This window comes from Ranitomeya imitator, chromosome 7, assembly GCF_032444005.1.
Source record: "Ranitomeya imitator isolate aRanImi1 chromosome 7, aRanImi1.pri, whole genome shotgun sequence".
Classification (NCBI taxonomy): domain Eukaryota; kingdom Metazoa; phylum Chordata; class Amphibia; order Anura; family Dendrobatidae; genus Ranitomeya; species Ranitomeya imitator.
In genome coordinates, this window is record NC_091288.1 from 73701413 (window position 1) to 73728592 (window position 27180).

Below are 27180 nucleotides of genomic sequence, written 5' to 3' on the forward strand. Positions count from 1 at the left end.
AATATTACAGATGTAAATAACTAAATCTTTATATAGGGGCAACATATTCTGCAGCGCTTTACATTTTGGTTGTAGAAAAGTGTTTACTGAGTGCATAACTGCGCAGGTCCCATATATTTATATTTTGGTCACGTTGCAAGGTCACTTGTAGATAATGACGGTGTGATTGTGCGGTTACTTTTTTTTTTTTTTTTTTACTGTGGCATTTGCAGTTGGGAGTTATTATTCCAGCCACCGCATGAGGTGGGAGTTATTTAGATGTTTGTATAAATATAGTTGGCTGATGTTTAAGTTCATTTTATACGGCCCCCGAACGCTATTATAAAATTCCAAATGGCACTTGGCAGAAAAAAATGTTCCCCACCCCTGCTCTAACAGATCGTGTGCTGGGGGAAATAAGGATCCAGCAGAACAGATTTTGGACTGCCAATCTGGCAGCAGCTCTCCTGTAAAGCACATATGTTCGGCAGAGAGCGCGCGCTCCGGTGTATGGAGGCGTCATGAGAGAGACCTAGCTGATCATTCAGATGGCAGCCATCTATTGTGTATGCGGCTCTGTTACTGAGAATCTGTCACGTACTTTGTTCTGGCAGTAGAGTTTATTACTACCTTCTTCTAAACTCCCTTCAGCTGACAAAGACATTACTGTCAAATCAAGCTGACGGATTCTAAGTTAGTACACTCATTTTTAATTATTTGCCCATCTTATCAGGCCAGAAATCACCTGACAAGTGAAATGGTCATTCATCAGGTGTAATGCATGCATAAAAATAATTATTGGGAACATCACCTCCTGCAAACATGTGCGGCCAATAAAATGATACTGTATGGGAACATAACGATTTTATTACCAATTTTTCTGTTTCATTACCATTTCGTCACCTGTGTAAACAGGCCAGTAAATGATCGCTTATCAGACTATATACAATTTGGTATTGGTCATGCAATGGCTTGGATTGGTCCAACAGGGCATTTGCCTACGGAGCCTGGCTGTAGAACAAACAGTGAAAATTTAACCCTTTAGAAAAATTTGGCCTGTTGACTAATCTGACGTGTCACTTTATGTGTCAATAAATTTTGAATATTTGTACGTATCCCAGTGAATTTAAAATGTATCTTTCTTGACATATTTTATGATAAAGGTACATTTTGGTCGATATTTTTATAAATAAATGCAAAACCTATTTAGGAATATGTTTAAAAAAATTCTAAAAATTACAGTACCAATTTTCAAACTTTGAATGATTATCCCTTTATTCCAGATAGTCATACCACACAATTAATAGTTAATAAATGTTACTTACGTCTGCTTTACATCATAATGCTCTTTTATTTTATAAAGTTTGAAGATTTAAAAGTGTAGCAGCAATGTTTCATTTTTTTCAAGTTGCCAACTTCTAAACAGGTCACTTTAACCGGCAGACTAAGGATATGTGCAGACGATCCGGAACTGGCAGCGCTTTGGAAGCAGCACATGTCTGCTTTATCCAAAACGCTGCCGGCTATTGAACGTATGTGAAAACGCATGTGTTCACCGTGCAGATTCACTGCGTCCAATACATTGGATACGTGAAATTTCTCTTGCGGAGATTCGCGTCTCTGGAAGAGAAAAAGACATCCTGTAGTCTGGAGAGACGCTCTGCATGTCCATCTCCGTAGGTAAGTTGCGGGCCTCTCTGGATGAATAGTGTGCATGGAATTTCTTGAAATCCCATCCACTATGCTGTAACATCTGGACGCTGCAAAAGTACACAGAGTCCAACCTGCAGGGTTTACTGATCGTGTGCGCATACCCCTAAGGCCTTTATTTGGCCGTGAATTGCCAAGGAAACCATCAGGATCACACAATCATGAACTCAGGGTGCCGATGGGGTTAAAAAAATGAGCCCCCACACTGTTAGCCATCTAGATGCTGTAGTTACTATTGCCAGAAGCATCTAATGGGTTAAAAGGCCATGTCAGTGCCAACATTGATCATGACTGATGGAGTGCATTAGCCATTGTGTTCAGCCTAAAGCTGCTGCATTTTCACCCATCAGAGAACGATATTCACTAATCTAACACTTCAGTTTTAAGTCAAATTGGAAGTCACTAAGGGGTTAAAGGTCCTGCAGGTGTGCCTGCGTGGCGGATATAAGCACACCCCGGCACTGACTGACAGCCGGCCGAGTACTGATGCACTGCAGAGCTGACTGCTGGTTAGAGCTGAGGTGTGCTTACAGCCGCCCCTCTCAGTGCTGTCAGTGCTGACTAATTGCTCCGGGCACGCCTGCATGACTGAAAACCAGCAGCTCGCAGGAGAAATGAATTTCATTTTCTCCCAGGTGCTGCACTTTCATGACTGCGGATGGGCACTGTCATAACATTATTAACCTGCAGATTAACCCCATTATGTTCAGCTTAGTAGCATTATCGGACCCAACAGGTTCCGTTTAACGAAATCTACATAAAAGCATTTAAGGAAAAAAGCTGATGAAGTGTCCATGTCCTTCAATATAACAAACATTTATAGTACAATCTGTAGCTGGGTATCATGTTTCAGTCACAAAATCCTTTGCTCCAATATTCCTCCTTCAACCTGATGAAGGACTTTGCCAAAAAGGATGCTATCAATGTGTTGATTAAAAATACATACCGTATATTGAATTCTAGCCAGTGATGCAATTCCTTTTCTCTGGATTTATACAGAATCATCTGTTAATATCCATTGTGATTAGAATTAGAGAGGTTTTAAAGCAGAGATTATGATGTCAGACTTCATCTGGCTATAATCCTATAAATTTCCAGATGTGCAGAAACGCAACCTTCACATAAGCAGAACATCATGTAGGACTCCCGACAGAAAAACAGCATCTGATTGCCTGAGCTGATGATGCAGATACTGAGTTATACCAAAGGCCCCAGAATAGAAAAAGGAGGTAGGAGATCAAGGAGTGGTTATGTAAACGTTGGAACTCACAGCAATGTTGTTTAATATGACAAGGCTACTAGAATGGAGCAATCAGTACTACACATTTGAATAGTAAGAAACCAGTTTTGCAAAAGCATTTAGAAGGCACATTAAGGGTATTTTCAAAGAAAACTGCTGAGGCCCTATGTTCACAACTAGCGTTTTTCCCCCTGCAGCCAAAACGAACTTTCTTAACAGTAAAAAAAAGCTACAGCAACAGTACATGTTTAATAAAGTTAGTTTTATTAAACAAAAACGAGGGAAAAACTTTTTTTCAGCTTTTTATCAAATTCTCATTGCTTTCTATGGGAGTAAAAAAAACTGCAAAATACATTGAAAGAATTGACATGCTGCAGATTTTAAAAACATTTCAAGGGAACCTGTCAGCCCGAAAATCGCGGGTGAGGTAAGCCCACCGGCATCAGGGGCTTATCTACAGCATTCTGTAATGCTGTAGATAAGCCCCCGATGTTAAGGTACCTTCACACATAACAATATCGTTGCTTTTTGTGACGTAGCAACGATATCGTTAAGGAAATCGTTATGTGTGACAGCGACCAACGATCAGGCCCCTGCTGGGAGATCGTTGGACGCTGAACAAAGTCCAGAACTTTATTTCGTCGCTGGATCTCCCGTGGACATCGCTGGATCGGCGTGTGTGACGTCGATCCAGCGATGTCTTCACTGGTAACCAGGGTAAACATCGGGTAACTAAGCGCAGGGCCGCACTCCTGTACTGGCTGTGAGCGTCGGTCAGCCGGAAAGCAGAGCGGTGACGTCACCGCTCTGCTTTCCGGCCGCTGTGCTCACAGCCAGTACAGGAGGAGTGCAGAGAAGCAGAGCGCCGGGGACAGACAGCGGTAGGTAAGTATGTACTGTTTGTTTGTTTTTTTACTTTTACGCTGGTAACCAGGGTAAACATTGGGTTACTAAGCGCGGCCCTGCGCTTAGTAACCCGATGTTTACCCTGGTTACCCGGGGACCTCGGGATCGTTGGTCGCTGGAGAGCTGTCTGTGTGACAGCTCTCCAGCAACCAAACAGCAACGCTGCAGCGATCCGGATCGTTGTCGGTATCGCTGCAGCGTCGCTGTGTGTGAAGGTACCTTAACCTGAAAGAGGAGAAAAAGATGTTATATTATACTCACTCAGGGGCGGTCCCGCTGCTGGCGCAGGCGTACTTTGCTCTGCCCTGTTGAGGGCAGAGGATAGTACTGCAGTGCGCAGGCGCCGGAAAGTTCAGAGGCCCGGCGCCTGCACACTGCAGTACTTTGTCTGCCCTCAACAGGGCAGAGCAAAGTACGCCTGCGCCGGAGCCGTGGCTGAAGATCAGAAGAGGACGTCTTGTAATGAAGATGGGAGTCGCCGCAGCGGACCAGAGACGCCCATCCGACCTGACCAGCAGCGGGACCGCCCCTGGGTGAGTATAATATAACGTCTTTTTCTCCTCTTTCAGGTAACATCGGGGGCTTATCTACAGCATTACAGAATGCTGTAGATAAGCCCCTGATGCCGGTGGGCTTACCTCACCCGCGATTTTCGGGGTGACAAGTTCCCTTTTCAGCTCTCAAATTCAGTCAGGAAAAAAACAAGTGTGTGCATGAGATTTCTGACATACCAACGCTTTTGCTGGTAATGTAAAAAAGCAGCTTTTAATGTATATTTAAAAAAAACGCATGAGAACATATCCTAAGGCTAAATGCACACATCTTTAAAATGAACATGTCCGCTCCCCCATGCCCTCCAAACAAGTACAGTAGCAATCACCTATTTGTCCTATTCTCATCCATGAGTGACCCGGGGGTGGACCCGTAGAAGCGCAAGCACAGCGCGAAACGGCCGTCGTCCCAGCTGCTCCCCTGCTCACATCATCAGCGGCGCTGCCAGCTCCGGTCATGAATTTTATGTGAAGATGTAATAAAGTTTTTGAATCCTATGAAGATCGGTGAGTGCCCTTATTTTGTTCTTATATGTGGACTATATCGATTTCTGATAAGGAGGTGCACCCTGGTCAGGATTTTTACAGCTGCAGTTACAACATCTGAGAAGTACGCAATTAATACCGGTGGAAATATACTATATATTGCCGTTGATGAGCAGTGCCACCCCTATTTTTCTACACATTTGGACTCATCCATGAGTGAGATGGTTTCTCTCACTTGTCTTACATAGGTGTGCTATTAATGTTTTACAGGACCATTTACAATTCTGTAAGATGGAAAACTAATGTATCCATAGAAGTCGGATGCTTTACTGATGGTCCGTAAGGCATCCATTTTTTTCCCCACTGGCAGATTTTGGAGTCCAATTGCAGCACTATGCGATTTTTTTTGCTTGCGCCGAATACAGCTGAGGAAGAAAAAAAAATTCACAGATGTGCACTGCCTCACTGAATAACATTGGCCCGAGTGCAGTACCTTTATTTATTGGATTGCACTCATCCGATTTTTACGGTCATGTGAGCGAACCCTTTCTAAAAGCTGAAGAGGTTAAAAGAATTAACAGAACAGACATCTCCTCTCTCAGTAAGGGAAATCAATTCTGGCAAAGAAAAAAGCAAATTTCTCTGATATAGATATCTGAAAATAGGACATATAAATGGAGAAACCAAAATGAGAGATCACATCCGTACTATAGAAATGGATCTGGCTCACGGTCCCGCTCAACATCAATTAGATCTACAACCTCAGCTGATGAGCAACATATGGGCAAAAAGAGTCGCCCCGAAGGAGATGGCGAGGGAAGCCAAATGGTTAAAAGGATGAATACAAGACAAAATGGGAAAAAAGGAGCAGTGAGAAAACAGCCAGAGATGAAGTCCAGGGGGGGTTACAGGTAATTAATTTATCGGATCATCTACTTTCTGATGCCCAAGCAGAGGCTTGTTTTGTTCTCCCACTAATGCTTTTGATTATTTGGCAGCGTTAAAATACCTCCACCTGTTCTCACAAATTGATTTTAAAGAAGTTACATTCAAAGGGTGGTCACATTTTCTCCTGACGAAGCCACTACAGGTGGCGATATGCTTTGGGCTTTAGTGCCCCCGGACTTTGGACCCTTAGGGTATGTGTCCACGATCAGGATGGCCGGCGGTTTCGTCGGAGCGGCAAACCCGCTCGGCGCTAAGCTCCGCCCCCTTTCTGGGACGCAATGATGCCGGATTTGTTCATAGCACACATCCGGGATCATCGCACCCCACCATAGGGCCCTGTGTTATACCTTGCGGCGACGCAGCGTCGCCGCAAGGTATACGGACATGCTGCGATCTTAAAAGACGCGCCGCATGTCCGGAGTTGCAGGGCCGCCGCGTGCGTGTACCATGCATAGTGGAGACGGGATTTCATTAAATCCCCTCCACTATGCTGTAACATCTGGACGCTGCGTGTTTGACGCTGCGGCTCTATGCAGCGTCAAACACGCAGCGCTTCCTGCACGTGGAAACATACCCTTATCCTCACTGGTCATGCTCATTAGGTATTTATTCCTTGGGGTAAACCATTCTCCAGCCTGATTTAAGGCTTTAGTCAATCTCTTTCATGTTGTGAAGCTGCAACAACTTGTTTCTTATTTTGCACACATGGACATGTGAGCGAGTTTTGGCCATTCCTGCTCTTGTTTCATCCATTGCACTAGGCACTTTATGTCCTTTGCAGCTGATCACTTATTTCTTGCATCTATTCTTATTGCGAGTTTTGGCACAGAATTTTCTATTTCCCCCTTGTTTCTTTAATGCATGTTCCAGTTTTGATATATGATTATTGTCAGTATTTTTGATGTTATACCTTAAAATTTCCTAATTGGGTGTATATTTTTTTGTCCGGCGGCTGGTCCCTACTGTTGGGATGTATATTACTGTTTTTCAAATGTTTTTAAAATAATATTTTTTGGGTGTTTGTGGCGTTTAATAAACTTTATTATTGTATACATTTTGGTGGTCCCGGCTATATAGCATGTCTTCTTTTTCTCTTGGTTTTCTGTTACTGTTGTGACATGTTCCAGGTAGATCCCAACAATCTATTATAGTAGATGGTCAGGAACAGGATGCGTGGAGTCCCACCGAGAGGGATGCCATTCGGTTGTTAGAGGAATTACTAGAGGAACAAATACCAACAAGAGAAGGTGGGTTTCCAACATCGATCCTTCCCAGATTTTCCCCCTTTGTCCTTATGTCCTGGGGTGGAGGTCTTCACTAAGTTGGTGACTGAGGACTTAAAAAAGTTATCCACACACCAACGTTTTGATAATCTGACACGAAGAAAGGGAAGCGATCCGTCAATTACAATCATTAGATGATGTGGTATTTAAGACAGCGGACAAAGGGGGCAACATTGTGATCTGGCCAACTTGTAAATATGAACGGGAAGCATTTCGACAGTTACAGGATGACCAAATTTATACAAAATTAAACTATAATCCGATGACCTTCTCGGCGTGGCTCCAGACAATTCTGTTTGTTGGCCTTTGAACAGGGAATAATTAAAAAAAAGGTTTGGAGGGCTTGACAGTCCAATTTCCTAAGGTTCCCTCTTTTTATTTATTACCTAAGATCCACAAGGATGCCGTCAACCAACTGGGCCGTCCGATCGTGTCAGGAATGGGGGGGATTGTCCCATCTCATCTATAAATTTATTGATTTTTACCTCAAGGCAATACTGGAAGCTTTGCCGTCATTTGTCAAAAACACGACGGATGTCCTAACCAGGGTTGACGGCATCTTTGTGGATGCTAGAACTTTACTTGTGACAGCGGATGCTGAAATGCTGTATACTTGTATTAACCACAATGATGGTCTACGGGCTGTCTGCTTCTTTCTCGAGGCCTCTGACCTGGATGGCCGCCTGTGTGAGCTTATCCTCAAGCTGCTGCGGTTTGTTCTATCGCATATTTTTTTTGCTTTTAAAGACCGTTTTTACCATCAAAAACATGGTGCGGCCTTCGCGCTCGCGTACACCAACCTCTTTCTAGGGTACTGAGATAAGTTGGTTTTCGGAGATGCGGGGCCGCTGACCATTTGCTGGCTTGGCTGCGCTATATTGATATTTTATTTTTTTTTGGCGTGGAACGGCGCAGCAACTCGGGGATTTCATGGCTGTGCTGAATTCTAATACCTTCAACATTAAACTGACTTATTAGGTATGATAAGTCAAAAACCGGTTTTTACGTACCGGTAATAGGATTTTACAGAGCCACGACAGCACCCCTACGAGAGAGGGGATCCGCCCACATTCCGGACAGGAACCTACAGGATTTAAAGGGGCGGTCCCCCTCATCACTCCAGTTTGTGTTTCAGAGTATAAGGGACACCGCCATTGAGTTAGTACACAATCATAAATACTTAAACATTACTAAATACCATCACCTTCTAAAGAGTGATTTTTTTTTAACAAGCACACTTTCCCCAAAGGGTGCAGAAACCAGTGAATAACTACGGGGGGGAATGTGCGGGTGCTGTCGTGGCTCCGTAAAATCCTATTACCGGTACGTAAAAAACGGTTTTCCTATCGCCACGACAGCACCCCTACGAGAGATTTTCAAAGATCAATCACCTGGGAGGGACTACAGCACTAAGTACTGTACGGCCAAAAACTAAATTGGCCTCTGAAGATAAATCAAGACGATAATGTCTATAAAAGGTGGAAGGAGATGACCACGTTGCCGCCTTACATATTACGTCTATGGAGACGTCCGCTCTTTCCGCCCAGGATGAGGCCATGGCTCGAGTGGAGTGGGCCCTGATGCCATCTGGTGGTGTCTGGCCTTTAGCAGTATAAGCAAGATATATGGCATCTCTTACCCATCTGGCGATAGACGCTTTTGTTACACTCGCCCCTTTCCTTGGATTCTGAAAGGAGACAAACAGAGCCCTACTCTGCCTCCATGGTTCTGTTTTGTGTAGGTACTCTAATAGAGTTCTTCTGACATCTAACATGTGATATTTCTGCTCGTCAGCTGAATTCGGATTGTCACAGAAAGATGGTAAAATTATTTCCTGACTTCTATGAAATTTGGAAGCTACTTTTGGTAGGTGTGCTGGATCAGGTTTTAACACTACCCTGTCCTGAAAGACCATTAAATAAGGAGGATCTATCGACAAAGCTTGTAAGTCACTCACTCTCCTAGCAGAGGTCAGGGCTACTAGGAAGGCTGTTTTTAAGGTTACATTTTTTTTATGGAGACAGCATCTAATGGCTCAAAGGGGGGCTCTGTTAAGGCGTCTAAAACCAAATTTAAATCCCATGGTGGTAATCTAGGAATATACACTGGGTTACTACGTTCAGTGGCCCTAATAAATCGGGAAACCCATCTATTTCCCGCCACATCGCTGTTATATAACGCTCCCAAAGCTGATACTTGGACTCTAAGGGTATTTACCGCCAAGCCTTTCTGTAAAAACTCCAGAATAGCCGGAATTGGGACCTTGCCAGAAAAGGGATTTTGGTAGAAGGCAAGGAACTTTTTCCAAGTTTTAGCATAGATTTTAGTGGTAACTTCTTTCCGGCTATTTAAAAGGGTAGATATGAGAGCCTCTGAAAACCCTCTTCTCCTCAATAACTCCCTCTCAAATTCCACGCCGTCAGATGCAGGGATTCTATATTGGGGTAACTGAATGGACCCTGAGAAAGAAGCTCCGGGCTGGTCGGCAGTACCCAGGGGTCGGACACAGACATTGCCCTGAGTAGCGAGAACCATGCCCTCCTGGGCCAAAAGGGGGCAATCAGGATCACTCTCGCCCTCTCTTCCCTGATCTTCCTGAGTACTATAGGGATCAGACACATTGGGGGAAACGCATAAGCCAGAGGGAAATCCCAGTGTATTTGAAGGGAGTCTATTATACAGGGCTTGTCCGCCACCCGAAGAGAAGCGAACTTCCTGGTCTGCCTGTTCTCTCTCGTTGCAAATAGATCGATAACGGGCAATCCCCATAGGTCTACTATCTGTATGAACACGCGTCGATTTAGAACCCATTCTCCCTGACGTAGAGAATGACGGCTGAGGTAATCTGCCTCTGTGTTGAGCTCTCCCCGAATGTGAACAGCTGATAGAGAGCGAAAGTGGGCTTCGGCTACTTTGAGTATGTCTGTGGCGGTGTTCATTAGGGATCTTGACCTTGTACCCCCTTGATGGTTGAGATACGCCACTACTGTTGTGTTGTCTGTCTGGACTCTTACATGTGAATCCTGCAGAGATGGAAGCAACCTGAGTAAGGCCTTCTTTACTGCCGTGAGCTCTTTCCAATTTGAGGACTCTTGAGCCTCTAAGAGAGACCATTGCCCTTGAGTCCAAACATCTCCTAAATGAGCTCCCCAACCTATTGGACTGGCATCGGTTGTGACCGTGTTGTCTGGCACTACACTCCAGCGTACTCCTTTTTCTAAAGGTCTCCTGTTTAACCACCATCTCAGACTATGTAGAGTGGCGGTGGACAGCCTGAGTCTTCCGCCTAATTGCCCTTGAAGACTCCTCTCTGTATCCAAGACCTGGGACTGCAACACTCGAGTGTGGAATTGAGCCCACTGGACGGCTGGTATGCAGGACGTTAGGGATCCCAGAAGGGACATAGCGTCTCTTAAAGTCAGATCTGGCTTCCTTGTTACCGTACTGACTTTGTGCACAATCCTCTGCTTTTTCTCTTCCGGAAGGAAACATTGTTGCTCTTCCGAATCTAGCAGAATACCTAGGAAAGTCTGAGTTGTTGATGGTTCGAGTCTTGACTTCTCCATATTGACTATCCAACCCAAGTCCTGTAAGGAAGATATTACATGATTTAGGCGAGTACTACACTGGCAAAAGGAATTCCCCACTACGAGGAAGTCATCCAAGTAGGGTATAATTAACGTATCCTGTTCTCTGACATAGGCCATTACTTCTGCCATGACTTTAGTAAACACCCTCGGTGCCATGGCTAGACCAAAGGGCATTGCAGCAAACAAAGTGTCTGACCTGGTCGTTTAAGCGCACCGCCATTCTGAGGAATTGTTGATGATCCTGGTGAATGGGCAGATGGTAATACGCATCTTTTAAATCCAGAACGGTCATATAACATCTGGAAAAAAGAAGTTTAGTCGCCATTTTAATAGATTCCATCTTAAAAGCATGATACGTTAGATGTTTGTTCAATCTCCGTAAGTTTATGATGGTTCGAAAGGATCCATCTGGCTTGGAGATTAAAAATAAAGGGGAATAGAACCCTTTCCCCTGCTGATGTTTTGGAACCTCTACTATGACTTTCTTCCGTCTTAACATTTGGACCTCTTTTTCAAGGGCCTTTTGTTGGTCTAAGGAATCAGGGGCAGTCAAGATATAAAATTCAGAAGGTCTTTCCCGGAACTCTAATTTTAACCCTGAATTAATTATACCCAGAACCCAATTGCTCGAAGTTATTTTGGCCCACTGAGCATAGAAGTATTTTAACCTGCCCCCTACTGGAAGATCTTTATTAACGATAATTCCTTCTTCTTCTTGAGGAAGATGATGAAGCATTAAAGTCCGAACCTTTCTTTTTTGGGTCTGATGGTTCCCAGTCTCGGTTGTGGTAAGGTCTTCTGTATTGGAAGCGTCTCCTGAAGGTATTCCTAAAGGTAGGATTGAAAGCTTTAGGAAAACCTTTCTTCCTATCCTCAGCCTTAGCTAGGATACCATCCAATACCGGGCCAAACAGGTACTCACCCCTACACGGTATTGTACATAGTACAGCTTTCGCCTGGGCATCCCCTTTCCAGGTCTTAAGCCATAAGGCACGGCGAGCAGCGTTTGAGAGACCTGCTGATCTTGCCGCTAGTTTTAAAGAATCCACTGATGCATCCGCTAAATACGCCACCCCTTCACGTATTTGCGAAAGGGAGTTCAGCATCTTGTCTCTGGGCACCTTGGACTTCAGCTGTTCCTCCAGCTGGGATATCCACACCATGACGGATCTAGCCGTACACGTGCTAGAGATGGCAGGTTTGAATGCCCCTGCAGTTGACGCCTATACTTTTCTCAAAAACATGTCCGCCTTCCTATCTGACGGGTCTTTCAGAAGGCCCACGTCCTCCAGCGGCAAAGTACCGGCTTTAGACGTAGAAGCCACCGCTGCATCGACTTTCGGGACTTTCATCCACTCTGTCAGATCATTGTCTTCAAAGGGATACCTTCTTTTGGCTGATGACGGGAGGAAACTTTTATCCTGTTTATCCCATTCTCTCTTTATAAGAGTCTTAACCGTATCCACAACCGGGAATGCCTTACGACTCCTCTGGCACAAGCCCGCAAACATTATGTCCTGTGCGGACCTTGGTTCCTTGCTCTCTGCAACACCCATGGTGGCTCGGACTCCTTTAACTAACATGTCCATGTTATCCACCGAGAAACAAGGTCTTCCCTCTTCATCTGAGGAGGATGGAGATGAAGAGCGGGAACATTCCCCTTCTTGCAGGGACAGACTAGATCCTGGCGATACGTCTCTGCCCGACCTTTCCTGGCGGCTGCTTCTAAGGGAATAGCTAATTTCCTCCCTGATGACCGCTCTAAGATCTGATGACCGAAGGGGAGCTTCCTCTTCTAAGGTCTGAGAGATGCAAGCCTGACACAGCCTTTTGGTATAACTGTCAGGCATTGGAGTCATGCATAGAGCACATTGCTTATGTTTAGATTTAGTGTTTTTTTTTCCCCTAAAACAAAGCACAAATAACAGACCATATAAGCACCAGGTGTCTGATTTAACACTCACCATAAGGCTGATTCTGTGAATACCGGTTCTGGAGGAGTAGGATCCAAATGTGACGCTGGGGCGCTCGCACGCTGCTGCCCCAGTACCACGCTGCTGCTGCTTCTCCTGGAGCGGCCGCTACCGCTCTTACTGCGCTGCTCCGTTCCCTCTCCATGAGGGTGCTCGGCGTCCCCTACTGAGGACATGGCTGCACGCATCATTCCATAGGCGCCGCTCTTTTACAGTGCTCCTCCCCCGGCTTACCCCGGAAGCGTACCAACTACTTCCGGGTTCACCAGCGCCGGTGTGGACGCTGCACACCGTGCTCTACTGCGGACCAGGACGGCACTGCCCGACTCCAGGGACGCGCTCCTCATGGCCAGACGAGGGGGGGTCTGCACACAGGACACCCCCGACGCTGCTTCCGAGCCCCCGATTCTGTCGTTCATCGAAGATACCGCGCAGAGGCATGGAGGCCCGGGTAAGCTGCTGTCTGCAGGCTCCCGCCGTCCGGACAGGAACCCAAACTGGAGTGATGAGGGGGACCGCCCCTTTAAATCCTGTAGGTTCCTGTCCGGAATGTGGGCGGATCCCCTCTCTCGTAGGGGTTCTGTCGTGGCGATAGGAAAATGGACTTTTTGGACATCAGCCTGGAGGTGGATGCCAATCTGTCCATCCAGACTGATGTCTTTCACAAAAAAAACTTTGGTTAATGCTTTGATTCATGCGAAGTCTGCACACAGTCAAGCCACCATTGGGGCTGTCCCAGTCAGACAGTTCTTGAGGATGGGGCGGATATGCTTGACAGGCCTGAAATTTGAGGTACAGGCAGGAGACTTAAGATCAAGATTTAATCAGAGTGGTTAAAGCAAAAGGTGTGTGAAACATGGATACAACAGGGCTAAATCCACATCTCGGAATCAATTGTTGTATCAAAATAAAAAGAAAGATAAGGCGGATGATTAAATTAGATTTATTTCGGTTTACAACCATGAATGGGAGAATATGTGGGCCATTTTAAAGAAATATTGGCCTATATTGAGTGCGGAACCCTCCCTGGGATCCTATCTGGCAGATTACCCCCTGATGACCCCTCACAGGTCCAAACATTTGAAGGATTTTTTTAGTAAAGAGCCACTATGTGGCACCGGTCAAATATCCTTTTGGGGCAAGAAGAACAATGAAGGGGCGCTTTAGTTGTGGCCACTGTGCCGCTTGCGCCAATGTCCTTTGCATCTCCACCTTTCACTCGGTTGACGGTAAAAGGAATTTTGAAATTAGGGAATATATATCAATTGCAGCAGCACAAATGTGATATTATGCAACATGCAGCTGGCCACTTATATATGTGGGACTTGCCTCTAGAGAGCTACGGGTGAGAGTGAGGGAGCATGTGCGGGACAATGGCGCAGCAAGGTCTACAGTGGTTCCACTGGAATTAAAAACCATCCCAAGGCACTTTAAGTTGACCCACAACTGCAATCCCACAAAATTTATGGTTCGAGGGATAGATATGATCCACGGGGGGATACGCGGTGGGAATATAAAGCAACTCCTTGCAAGACAGGAATTATAATGGATCGTTAGGCTGGGAACCATGAAACCTGATGGTTTAAATGAATTATTGAATTTTGCACCCTTTTTATGAAGTAGCTGTAAGTGGTCACCCCCTCCATCTGTATCTTTTAAAGGGAACCTGTCACCCACAAAATCGATGGTGAGGTAAGCTCACCGTCATCAGGGGCTTATCTACAGCATTCTGTAATGCTGTAGATAAGCCGTCGATGTTACCTGAAAGAGAAGAAAAAGACGTTAGATTATACTCATCCAGGGGCGCTCCCGCTGAGGTCTGGTCAAATGGGTGTCTCAGGTCCACTCCAGCGCCTCCCATCTTCAGTCCATGGCGTCCTCTTCTGGTCTTCATGCCGCGGCTCCGGCACAGGCGTACTTTGTCTGCCCTTTTGAGAGCAGAGCAAAGTACTGCTGTGCGCAGGCGCCGGGCCTCTCTGACCTTTTCGGCGCCTGCGCCTGACGGATGTATTTTATATATCTTCTCCAATAAAGCTCACGAACTTCACTGCTACCCTGGGGTGAGTGCCGCATATTTTCTCTCCTCTTGATTACATTTGGACTTTCGCTTGACATTTTTTATGCAGAGCACCATAACCCTTAGCTTTCGTGACGCCTGACATTCGGCTGTCCACCATCAGTCCTGCTTATTGGAATTCGTATTGCTCTAGTGCCGTTCTATTCCTCATACTCGTTGTGGCTATTCATTAATAAATATGTTAAAAAGAAGAGGGCCCAATACTGACCCCTGTGGTACCCCACTGCTAACCGCGACCCAGTCCAAGTGTGCTCCATTAATAACCACCCTTTGTTTCCTATCCCTGAGCCAGCTCTTAACCCACTTACACATATTTTCCCCTATCCCCATTATTCTCATAAACCTTATGTGTGACACCGAATCAAAAGCTTTTGAAAAGTCCATATACACTATGTCCACTGCGTTCCCTTGGTCCAGGCCGGAACTTAACTCTTCATAGAAATTGATCAGATTAGTCTGACAGGAACGGTCCCTAGTAAACCCATGCTGATACTGGGTCATAAGGTTATTCCTCTTCAGATACTCCAGTATAGCATCCCTTAGAATGCCCTCCAGGATTTTACCCACAGTAGAGGTTAAGCTTACTGGCCTACAGTTACCGAGTTCAGCTTTGTCCTCTTTTTGAATATTGGCACCACATTTGCTATACGCCAGTCCTGTGGTACAGACCCTGTTACTATGGAGTCTTTAAAGATTAAAAATAATGGTCTATCAATGCAATGACTGTACTTAGTTCCTGCAGTACTCGGGTGTGTATCCCATCCGGGCCCGGAGATTTGTCAATTTTAGTGATTTTTAGATGCCGCCGTACTTCCTGCTGGGTTAAGCAGGTGACATTTAATTGGGAATTTTTGTTATCACTGATCATATTGTCCGCCATGGGATTTTCTTGTGTAAATACTGATGAAAAAAAGTCATTTAGCATATTGGCTTTTTCCTCATCCACCATTTGACCCAGACTATTTTTAAGGGGGCCAACACTATCATTTTTTAGTTTCTTACTATTTACATAGTCAAAGAATATTTTGGGATTATTTATACTCTCTCTGGCAATGAGTCTCTCTGTCTCAATCTTTGCTGCCTTGATTTGCTTTTTACAGAATTTATTTAATTTTTTGTATTTATTTAATGCCTCATCACTACCTACTTCCTTTAATTCTCTAAATGCTTTCTTTTTGTCACTTATTGCGCCCCTTACAGCTCTATTTAGCCATATTGGTATCCTCCTATTTCTAGTATGTTTATTCCCATACGGTATATACTGTGCACAGGTCCCATCCAGGATGCTAATAAACGTCTCCCATTTTCTTTGTGTATTTTTAGGTCTCAGGATATCGTCCCAGTTAATTGCACCAAGATCATATCTCATCCGTTGGAAATTTGCCCTCCTGAAGTTTAGCGTCCTTGTAACCCCTCTACTACACATCTTATTAAAGGATACATGAAAACTTGTTATTTTGTGATCACTATTCCCCAAGTGACCCCCAACCCTTATATTTGATATGCGGTCTGGCATGTTGGTTAATATTAGGTCTAGCAGTGCCCCTCTTCTTGTTGGGTCCTGAACCAGTTGTGAAAGATACCGTATATACTCGAGTATAAGCCGACCCGAGTATAAGCCGACCCCCCTAATTTTGCCACAAAAAACTGGGAAAACTTATTGACTCGAGTATAAGCCTAGGGTGGAAATGCAGCATTTACCAGTGAATTTCAAAAATAAAAATAGATCATTATTTCCCCATAGCTGTGCCATATAGTGCTCTGCACTGTTCATTATTTCCCCATAGCTGTGCCATATAGTGCTCTGCACCGTTCATATTGCCCCATATCTGTGCCCCATATAGTGCTCTGCACCGTTCATATTGCCCCACATCTGTGCCCCATATAGTGCTCTGCACCGTTCATATTGCCCCACATCTGTGCCCTATATGCTCTGCACCGTTCATATTGCCCCACATCTGTGCCCTATATGCTCTGCACCGTTCATATTGCCCCACATCTGTGCCCTATATGCTCTGCACCGTTCATATTGCCCCACATCTGTGCCCTATATGCTCTGCACCGTTCATATTGCCCCACATCTGTGCCCTATATGCTCTGCACCGTTCATATTGCCCCACATCTGTGCCCTATATGCTCTGCACCGTTCATATTGCCCCACATCTGTGCCCCATATAGTGCTCTGCACCGTTCATACTGCCCCATACAGTGCTCTGCACCGTTCATACTGCCCCATACAGTGCTCTGCACCGTTCATACTGCCCCATACAGTGCTCTGCACCGTTCATACTGCCCCATACAGTGCTCTGCACCGTTCATACTGCCCCATACAGTGCTCTGCACCGTTCATACTGCCCCATACAGTGCTCTGCACCGTTCATACTGCCCCATACAGTGCTCTGCACCGTTCATACTGCCCCATACAGTGCTCTGCACCGTTCATACTGCCCCATACAGTGCTCTGCACCGTTCATACTGCCCCATACAGTGCTCTGCACCGTTCATACTGCCCCATACAGTGCTCTGCACCGTTCATACTGCCCCATACAGTGCTCTGCACCGTTCATACTGCCCCATACAGTGCTCTGCACCGTTCATACTGCCCCATACAGTGCTCTGCACCGTTCATACTGCCCCATACAGTGCTCTGCACCGTTCATACTGCCCCATACAGTGCTCTGCACCGTTCATACTGCCCCATACAGTGCTCTGCACCGTTCATACTGCCCCATACAGTGCTCTGCACCGTTCATACTGCCCCATACAGTGCTCTGCACCGTTCATACTGCCCCATACAGTGCTCTGCACCGTTCATACTGCCCCATACAGTGCTCTGCACCGTTCATACTGCCCCATACAGTGCTCTGCACCGTTCATACTGCCCCATACAGTGCTCTGCACCGTTCATACTGCCCCATACAGTGCTCTGCACCGTTCATACTGCCCCATACAGTGCTCTGCACCGTTCATACTGCCCCATACAGTGCTCTGCACCGTTCATACTGCCCCATACAGTGCTCTGCACCGTTCATACTGCCCCATACAGTGCTCTGCACCGTTCATATTTCCCTATAGATGCTCCACATAAATCTGTGCCGCTGCTGCATTAAAAAAAAAAGCCATACTCACCTCTCTTGATTGCAGCTCCCGGCGTCTCGTTCCGCCGTGTGCGGTCCCGGCGTCTCTCTCCGCTCTGACTGATCAGGCAGAGGGCGCCGCGCACACTATATGCATCATCGCGCCCTCTGACCTGCACAGTCAGAGCGGAGATAGACGCCGGGAAGATGGAGCGGCGCCCGGCGGCTGGAACGGGGACAGGTAAGTATGACATTACCTAGTCCCAGCGATCGTGGCGCTCCCCGCCTGTCACAAGGTCTTCTGTGCTGCAGCTCTTCCTGTCGGCGGTCACCGGCACCGCTGATTAGAGAAATGAATAGGCGGCTCCACCCCTATGGGAGGTGGAGCCGCCTATTCATTTCTCTAATGAGCGGTCCCACGTGACCGCTGAAGAGGGGAAGAAGCTGCAGCACAGAAGACCGTGGGACGGCAGAGGGAGCGTCAGGATCGCTGGGACTAGGTAAGTATACCTCAGCGCCCTCTCCCCCTCACCCGCCGACCCCACCGCTACCATGACTTGAGTATAAGCCGAGAGGGGCACTTTCAGCCCAAAACTTTGGACTGAAAATCTCGGCTTATACTCGAGTATATATGGTAATTGTCTCTCATAGTTGTCAAAAACCGATTACCTTTGCTGGAACTGCAGGTTTCTGTTCCCCAATCTATTTCAGGGTAGTTGAAGTCCCCTATAATAATGACTTCTCCTTGAGTCGCAGCTTCATCTATTTGTTTTATGAGGATATTCTCCATTGCTTCCATTATTTTTGGAGGCTTATAACAAACCCCTATCAGTAATTTATTATTTTTCCCCCTCCCCTTATCTCCACCAACAAGGACTATACAGTTTCATTAGATTCACCTATATTATCACGCAATCCACAGGGACTCTACAGTTTCATTAGATTCACCTATATTATCACGCAGGATGGGTTTTAAGGACGATTTTACATACAGACACACCCCTCCCCCTCGCTTATCCGTTCGGTCATTTCTGAACAGACTATAACCCTGCAAGTTTACTGCCCAGGCATGGCTCTCATCCAGCCATGTCTCAGATATCCCCACCATGTCATAATTATGCTCCAACAACATTAATTCTAATTCCTCCATTTTGTTGGCGAGGCTCCTGGCATTAGTATACATACACTTTATCTATCTCTCTGTACCTCTATTCTTCCTTAAATTAATTGTTCTAACCCCACCCCCCATGCCACCACCACCCCCAACTTCCTTATTTGTGCCCAGGTCTCTACCTGCATCTCCATCTTCCCCTCCTATAAAATGAATACCCTCCCCCCCCCCCCATTCCCTAGTTTAAACACTCCTCCAACCTTCTAGCCATTTTCTCCCCCAGCACAGCTGCACCTTCCCCATTGAGATGCAGCCCGTCCCTAGCGTAGAACCAGTAGCCAACTGAGAAGTCGGCCCAGTTCTGAAGGAACCCAAACCCCTCCTTCCTACACCAATTCTTGAGCCACTTATTAACCTCAATATACATTGTACATATTTAAAAAAAAAAAACTCCATCTGTCCTCCTTTTTGAGATACGATGTTTTTGGAGTAATATGTTATCAATTGTGTCACTTTTGGCGCACCATCTACGGCTACTTTCACACTAGCGTTAACTGCAATCCGTCACAATGCGTCGTTTTGCAGAAAAAACGCATCCTGCAAAAGTGCTTGCAGGATGCGTTTTTTCCCCATAGACTTGTATTGACGACGCATTGCGACGGATTGCCACACGTCGCATCCGTCGTGCGACGGATGCGTCGTGCTCTGGCGGACCGTCGGGAGCAAAAAACGATACATGTAACTTTTTTTGCTCCTGACGGACCGCTTTTTCCGACCGCACATGAGCGGCCGCAACTCCGCCCCCACCTCACAATGGGGCAGTGGATGCGCCGGAGAAATGCATCCGCTGCCTCCGTTGTGCAGTGCGTTAAACGCTAGCGTCGGAATCTCTGCCCGACGCATTGCGACAGGGAGATTCCGATGCTAGTGTGAAAGTAGCCTTATTATGAGTCTGGGTTTGTTGTATTGACCTATCTATAGCGGCCACTCGCTACATTGATATACTCGCTACACTTCTGGGTTTATCAGTGAAGCATGAAACCACTGCAGACAGGAGAAGGGGAGCACCAGTTAATTCATACTGAGGTGGGAGACAGTCTCTGAAAAATACCGGATTACGTACCGGTAATGCTCTTTTATAGAGCCCACGACAGCACCCACTAGAGAGAGGGGATCCGCCCCTAGGAACAGGAAACCTACAGAGAGATAAAAGGGGCGGCCCCCCCCCTCGCTCCTCAGTTGTTTTACAGAGAATAGGAGGAACCGCCGCCAGGTTTTAGTTAACAGGTTCGGGTATATACATATATATATACATATTTACAACCTCATACTATATCTTCTAATATTTACACCTCACCAAAAAAGCACCATGTGCAACTATATACAGAAAAGGGAGGGATGTGAACGGGTGCTGTCGTGGGCTCTATAAAAGAGCATTACCGGTACGTAATCCGGTATTTTCTATTCGCCACGACAGCACCCACTAGAGAGAATTGCAGAGACTATAGACTGGGTGGGTTTACTGAGTCAAGGACCGATACACCAAAAGTTAGATCAGAAGCAGAGGATAGATCTAATCTATAATGCTTATAGAAGGTATTCGGTGAAGACCAAGTTGCAGCCTTACATATAAGGTCTATTGGCACATTTGCCCTTTCTGCCCAGGAAGTCGACAAGGCTCTTGTAGAGTGCGCTCCCACATGCATTGGAGGATCTTTCCCTCCAGCCTTATACGCCAAGATTATTGCCTCTCTGATCCAGCGAGATAATGTGTTCTTTGTGACTCCGGCACCCTTGGTTTTACCCTGAAAAGACACAAAGAGAGCCCTACTCTTCCTCCAGTCCCTAGTTCTCTCTAAATAGGCTAAGACAGTCCTTTTTACGTCTAGGGTGTGAAGTCTTTCTTCTTCTGGAGTTGAGTGGTTCTCATAAAAGGTAGGTAACAGGATCTCCTGGGATCTATGAAAGGTAGAAGCCACCTTAGGGAGATAACAAGGATCTGTTTTTAAAAGTATCCTATCTGATGTTACCACAAAAAAGGGAGGATCTATAGATAAAGCATGAAGATCACTTACTCTTCTGGCAGAAACTAATGCCACTAATAATACCGTTTTTAAAGAAATATTTTTTAGTGAGGCTGCATGGAGAGGCTCAAAAGGTGATTGAGTCAATGCATTTAGGACTATCGATAGATCCCACTGAGGGACCCGAGGTATGCTAATTGGTCTCGATCTCTCACAGGCAGATATAAACCGAGATATCCATTTATTACCTGCTACATCAAAATTAAAAAGAGCTCCTAAGGCTGACAACTGTACTTTCAGAGTGCTTACTGAAAGACCTAATTCCAGACCTTTTTGTAGAAATTCCAATATTGGAAATATAGGAATATCAGCGGAAAGTTGTGTAGTATGGAATTGAAGGAATTTCCTCCAATTCTAACATAAATCCTGGTAGTTGAGGGTTTTCTACTTTTCATCAGAGTATCTATTAACCCACTAGAAAACCCCCTGAGATTTAGTAACTGCCTTTCAAACTCCATGCAGTTAAATTCATGCCCTTTGCCTGAGGATGAAGGAACGGACCCTGAGAGAGCAGGTCCTTGGATTGAGGCAGAATCCACGGGTCCGACACTGACATCGCCCTCAGCCATGAGAACCATGGCCTTTTGGGCCAGAATGGGGCTATTAATAGAATTCTTGCTCCTTCTTCCCTTATTTTTCTTATTACCAAAGGTAGTAGATTCCATGGAGGAAAAGCATATGCCAGGTCGAAAGTCCAGGGTACTTGGAGGGCATCGAGTATGTCCGGCTTGTCCTCCCTGTTTAGAGAGGCAAACGCCCTGACCTGTCGGTTGGCTCTTGTGGCAAACAAGTCTATTTGAGGAACACCCCATTGCGCTGTTATCATTTTGAAAATTTTTCTGTTTAGCATCCATTCCCCTTGATGGAGGGTGTGACGGCTCAGAAAATCGGCACGAAAGTTGTCTTGTGCCCCTGATGTGAACTGCTGATCGGGATAGCAGATGACCTTCGGCTAATTCCATGATGTCTGATGCCAGCTCCCTGAGTCTGTCCGACCGCGTACCTCCTTGATGGTTTAAGTAAGCTACTGCCGTGGTGTTGTCGGAGAACACTCTTGTGTGAGAGCCGCTGAGCTGAGGAAGAAAGTGAAGTAGGGAATAATATATCGCCCTCAACTCTTTGACATTCGAAGAACTATCCAGTTCCGAACTAGACCAAAGATCCTGAACCCACTGATCCTTAAAATGTGCCCCCCAGCCTTTAGGACCAGCATCTGTGGTCACTATACTAGAGGGGGAAATTACCCAGAGAACCCCCCTTGAAAGGTTTTTCTGATTTAACCACCACTTAAGGGAGTGTAATACTTCCGTTGTTAGATAAACTGTTCTATCCAGACAGCCTCTATTCTTGATGTCTTCCTCTAATATAAATTTTTGTAGAAGCCTAGTATGAGCCTGAGCCCACTGGACCGCAGGAATACACGATGTCAGAGAACCTAGTAATGACATGCTCTGTCTGAGTGACATACTACGATTTTCTATTGCTAAGGATACCTTATCAACTATGGAGAATTTCTTATCCTCAGGCAGCTTACAAATCTGGTCAGCTGAATCTAGAAGGAGCCCCAGGAATTTCTGACACTTAACAGGCTGGAGTCTAGATTTTTCCCAATTAACCAGCCACCCCAGGGATTGTAAGGAAATCACTACTTCCCGTAACCTCTGCTCACACTGTAGGGGGGTCTTTACCCACAATCAATAGGTCATCTAGATATGGAATGACTAAAGTATCTTTTACTCTTAGGAAAGACATAACTTCCAATAGCAATTTTGTGAAAACCCTTGGGGCCATGGATAATCCGAAGGGCATCGCCTTATATTGTAGATGATGAATTTGTCCCTCTATACAGACTGCTACCCGAAGGAACTGCTGGAATAAATGATGTATAGGAATATGATAGTAAGCATCCTTAAGATCCAATACTACCATGTAACAGTTTGGAAATAGATTCTTTATGGCTGAACGAATGGATTCCATTTTGAATGTTTTAGGCCTTATAAAGGAGTTCAGCTTTCTTAAATTAATTATGGTTCTGAAAGAGCCATCCAGCTTACTAATCAGAAACAAGGGAGAATAAAATCCCCTCCCCATCTGGGAAGATGGGACTTCCACTAGGACTTGTTTGCGTAGGAGGGTTTTAACCTCTGTTTCAAGCGCCTCTTGCTGAGGCCTGGATCTTAAGGTGGTAAGGAGGAAGGAGTCCGGTGGAGTTCTAATAAAGTCTAATGTGAGGCCTGAAGATATTAATTTAATGGCCCAAGTATTTATTGTTATCTCTTCCCATTGTTGCCTAAACTGTTTTAATCTTCCACCCACTGGAGGAATATAATTACTGGAATTTGTCGGCTGGCTTGAATGGACGTTTATTAAACAGGTTTCCTTTTTGTTTAAAATCCTTATTGTTCCATCTGTCTCTGAAGCCTCCCTTCTTTCCGAATGGTGGCTTCCTGAAGGCCCTTCTGTAAGATGGAACAAAGGTATTAGGGAATCCTTTTTTCCTTTCACCTGCCTTCGTGAGTATATCGTCAAGGACTGTTCCAAACAGGTACTCACCCTGACAGGGTATGGCACATAATTTGGATCTAGATTGGGCATCTCCTTTCCAGTTTTTTAGCCATAAAGCCCGCCTAGCCGTATTGGAGATAGCCAGTCGTAGGGAGTCAATAGAGGCATCCGATATAAAGGCAGCCGCACCTTTGATCAAAGGGATAGATGCTCGTAACTTCTCCCTGGATACACCATTTTTAATATTTTGCTCCAGCTGATCCAGCCAGACTAACATTGACCTGCCAGTACATGTGGCTGCAATTGCCGGTTTGAATGCCGTGACACAGGCCTCCCACGATTTTTTAAGGAGCGCATCTGATTTTCGGTCCATGGGATCTGATAAGGAACCTGCATCTTCCACGGGCAAGGAGAACCGGCGAGATGTAGATGCAACTGCAGCATCGACCTTTGGTATTTTGGTCCATGTACTCAAATCTTCGTCATCAAAGGGGTAGCGCCTCTTACAGGGTATTGGTACCAACCCTTTTTGACCTTTACCCCATTCCTTCTTAACGAGGTCCTTTATGGCCTGGTTTATTGGAAACACGTGGCCTTTCCGTTGGGAAAGACCAGCAAACATGATTTCCTGTGGTGTTTGGGGTTCTTTTGACTCAGATACCCCCATCGTATTCTCTGACACCGCGACCCCGGAAGTTCAAGCTTCCTTCCATGGGACGCCGACGCTACTGCGCATGCGCCCGCGTCTGCTGCATACCGGAAGCGCCCTAAGCGCTGCTTCCCACACCATGTCGCCTCTTACCTCTGGAGGGAACGGAGGGAAGATTCCGCCCAGGGACGCCGCACCGCTGCTCAGCTCCACTTAGGAGGGCATTACCGCAGGTATCCACACTGCGCCGTGCATTCATTAGCACTTACCCAACGGTGTCCCAGCAGGGAGACCGTTGGCACCTTCAGGCTTCCCTGTCAGCCGCACCAGATGAGGGGGGAGCCCGCAGGAACATTCCCCCGACACTGTCCACCTGCTCTGGGACACCTGTCGCTCAGCAGAGTCGGTACAGGCGGTAGCCCAGGCAGGCCTTCCTCTTCTTAGCCATAGAGTTTTCTCTGTGGGTTCCCTTCTAGGAACAGGAAACCAACTGAGGAGCGAGGGGGGGCCGCCCCTTTTATCTCTCTGTAGGTTTCCTGTTCCTAGGGGCGGATCCCCTCTCTCTAGTGGGTGCTGTCGTGGCGAATAGAAAATAAAAAATGTCAAAAAATTAAAAAGTATCGCACTTTAATTTAAAATTATATGAAGTTGCCCATAATTGTGAACAGTTGGTTAGCAACAATGGGTCAGGTATCTACTACATCGAAAAAAAATATATACGTGGTTGAAGTTATAAGGTATTGCTGAATTCAGATTTGTCAGTCCAAAATTTTATGGCAAAGAATTAATTAGGGAAGGTTATGTGCGCCCTGATCCAATTATGATGATTTGCCATGAGGGATCAGCCATGCACCCTACCAGCAAAGCTCAATTCTCCACCCCCCCTCCCAAAAAAATAAAAGTGGGTAGATCTGAACATGACTGGCATAAAACAGAGTCCCAAATTATTTGCATAGCCGAATTACCGTACACAAAATTTTGGTGGGTTTTCAAACAGTTGTATGTCAAATCAGTATAATAAAAGAAAGACAGGTGCACGCCCAAAATACCCTGTGAAACAGCAGGAGATAAAAAGGTTTGTCTGGCCCCCGCTCAAGAAGGAAAGACTAAAACAGGGATATACGCACGCACGTCATCACTGTATGTACAGTGCCTTGCTAAAGTATTCCCACCAAATGAACTTTTCCACATTACACCCACAAACTTAAGGCTAAGTGCACACATTTCAGAATTGCCGCAGAAATTTCAGCGGCAATTCCGCAACTCCTGCCGCGGGTATATCGCATGCGGAATTGGCATGCGTATTCCCACTAAACACCAGCATTTTGCACGCGTAATTAGCTTGCAGAATGCTAGCGTTTTCCAAGCGATCTGTAGCATCGCTTGGAAAACTGATTGACAAGTTTCAACAAGTGACAACAGTGTTTGACAAGTGTGACCAACTTTTTACTATTGATGCTGCCTATGAATTAAAGTGAAAAAATCGTGATATTCTCACCTTCCGGCGTCCCCGGCAGTGTTCCCGCTCCTCGAGATGCTCCGGTCCCAATAATGCATTGCGGCAATGACCTCAAATGACGTAGCAGTCTCGCGAGACCACACGTCATCATAGGTCATTGCCGCAATGCATATTATTGGGAACGGAAGCATCGCGAGGAGCGGGAATGTTGCGAAGGACGCCAGAGGGTGAGGATATCACGATTTTTTCACTTTAATTCTTTTTTTTTTTCCAATTACCGTATATACTCAAGTATAAGCCAACCAGAGTATAAGCCGACCCCCCCCTAATTTTGCCACAAAAAACTGGGAAAACTTAATGACTCGAGTATAAGCCTAGGGTGGGAAATGCAGCAGCTACCGGTAAATGTCAAAAGTAAAAATAGATACCAATAAAAGTAAAATTAATTGAGACATCAGTAGGTTAAGTGTTTTTGAATATCCATATTGAATCAGGAGCCCCATATAATGCTCCATAAAGTTTATGATGGCCTAATAAGATGCTCCATATTAAAATATGCCCCATATAATCCTGCATAAAGGTTAATAATGGCCCCATAAGATGCTCCATAGACACATTTGCCCCATATAATGCTGCACAAATGTTTTTTATGGCCCCATAAGATGCTCCATAAAGATATTTGCCCCATATAGTGCTGCACAAACGTTATTGCCCCATAAGATGCTCCATACAGACATTTGCCCCATATAATGCTGCACAAATGTTGATTATGGCCCCATAAGATGCTCAATACAGACACGTGCCCCATATAGTACTGCACAAACGTTGATTATGGCCCCATAAGATGCTCCATACAGACACTTGCCCCATATAGTGCTGCACAAATGTTATGGCCCCATAGATGCTCCATACAGACACTTGCCCCATTTGCTGTTGCTGCGATTAAAAAAAAAAAAAAAAAAAAAAAAAAATCACACACTCACCTCTCCGTCCCTCTGGCCCCCGACACTTCCAATATTCACCTGACTTCGTTCCGGCACCGCTCCATTTTCGGCGTCTTCTGCACTGACGTAAAAGGCAGAGGGCGCGCACTAATCACGTCACCGCGGAAGACGCTGAAGACGGAGCGATGCCCAGAATGGGGAGCAGGTGAATATGGCGCAGCGCTCCCCGTTATACTCACCTGCTCCTGGCGCTGTGCAGTCCCTGCTTCCTGTACTAAGCGGTCACCGTAACCGCTCATTACAGTAATGAATATGCAGCTCCACCCCTATGGGAGGTGGAGCCGCATATTCATTACTGTAATGAGCGTTACCATGTGACCGCTCAGTACAGGAAGAAGCTGGGGCTCCAGGGAGCCAGGGACCTGCAGGGACCACACCAGGAGCAGGTGAGTATAATTAGACAGCCCCCACTCCCCCTCCCCTGCCGACCACTGGGTATGACTCGAGTATAAGCCGAGAGGGGGACTTTCAGCCCCAAAAAATGGGCTGAAAATCTCGGCTTATACTCGAGTATATACGGTATATGGTACCCAGGGCCTGGAGGAGAG

The 27180-nt window shown here is 45.9% G+C and overlaps 1 protein-coding gene across 1 annotated transcript in view; it reads right to left on the minus strand.

Moving 5' to 3' along the window:
* Nucleotides 1-27180, minus strand: part of ADARB1 (adenosine deaminase RNA specific B1) — a 142479-nt gene that overhangs the window by 90610 nt on the left and 24689 nt on the right. The gene's annotated exons all lie outside the window — the stretch shown is intronic.